The 1266-nt window shown below is 44.0% G+C and overlaps 1 non-coding gene across 1 annotated transcript; it reads left to right on the top strand.

Moving 5' to 3' along the window:
* Positions 1-897: 897 nt before the first annotated feature.
* TRNAT-AGU (transfer RNA threonine (anticodon AGU)) lies at positions 898-970 on the top strand. Its single transcript has one exon. It is a non-coding gene; the product is annotated as a tRNA-Thr (tRNA).
* Positions 971-1266: the final 296 nt, after the last annotated feature.

Below are 1266 nucleotides of genomic sequence, written 5' to 3'. Positions count from 1 at the left end.
GGAGTAAACTGTAGAAGTAAGAGAAGAAAGGGGCAGGAGGTCCCTGCTGGGTGTGTACTTTGGAGATTCACTTGAGCATACCAATGAAATGTAGTGAAATACAGCCCAACCCAACTTGGAATGAGGGTGTTGTGTTGGAGAATCTCAGTCCCTGGTTAATAATAAACAGCAAATCCTTCCTCAAAAAAGTCACACCACAGCTGAGGACTGTGCCATGCAAATGTCAAAACCAGCAGAGAAATGTTCTTTGTTGATGGCAACACTGAGATAATGGCACACATTAATATCTAATGAGGATTAATGAGGGGAAAATGGGATGAGAGGTGGGAGTGCTTTTATGCCAGCCCTTCTGGCTGCCTTCAGTGGAGAAGGAAACTTCAGGAAGAAGGAAAACAGTGAAAATTCATATGCCAAAGACCAGCTCAGAAGTGCACACTTCAGCCACAGTACCCAAAGTACGTCTTGGGCTCCTAAGAAGCCATCAGCATGTTGGAAGAATTGAGAGGAGGAAAGCAAACACAAAGCCAGTGTCTGAAGGGAAGCAGTGGGACCCGCAGAGCACTTTTTTAGAACCTTAATTCCTGTCTTTGTTAATTCAGTGCAACAGTTGCAAAGAGTGAAAATATCTCTACCTATCAAAAGTAATCACTTTCTGAAGCGTCTGTCGGTTATGATGTCCTTGCTGGGATGCTTGAAGGAGAGTAAAGTCTGGGTTTGGGTTGGCCCAAGGTGTTGCTGGTCTTGTGGCTCTGATCTGTGCTGAAGACTTCTGGAAAGGGATGAGAAAATCCTTGGAGCTGCACCTTCCAGCAGAACACATTTTGTTCATACTCCAAAATTCACTGAGAAAATTAGGATATGAAATGTTTGGCAGTGAAAAAAACCATGCAAACCAAAGGCTCCATAGCTCAGGGGTTAGAGCACTGGTCTAGTAAATCAGGGGTCGTGAGTTCAAATCTCACTGGAGCCTGGGGTTATCATTCAACTTGCAAAGACCTCCAGCCCTATGCTTTCACTTTTCCCCAGAAGAACACTTGCATCATTTTTGCGAGCATCCCAGAGTAAGTGAGATGCATCACAGAGCACCTATGCCAATAGGCAGCAGTGAGAAGCATCAAGAAACAGCAAAGGACAGAGTTAAGCCAAGTGCACTGAGATGTTATTAAAGTACAGAAATCAGAGATAGGAAAAAACTAATAACGAATCCCACACACTTTGTAAAAAACTCGTTGATGAGAGAAGCTGAAATAGCTGCTGGAAACCCAG

The sequence above is a fragment of the Cyrtonyx montezumae genome, unplaced genomic scaffold (genome assembly GCF_038088225.1).
Source record: "Cyrtonyx montezumae isolate F1298 unplaced genomic scaffold, pur_monq_1.0 scaffold_20, whole genome shotgun sequence".
NCBI lineage: Eukaryota > Metazoa > Chordata > Aves > Galliformes > Odontophoridae > Cyrtonyx > Cyrtonyx montezumae.
The sequence above is the reverse complement of the archived record's forward strand: the minus strand, read 5'-3'. Positions and strand labels throughout refer to the sequence as shown.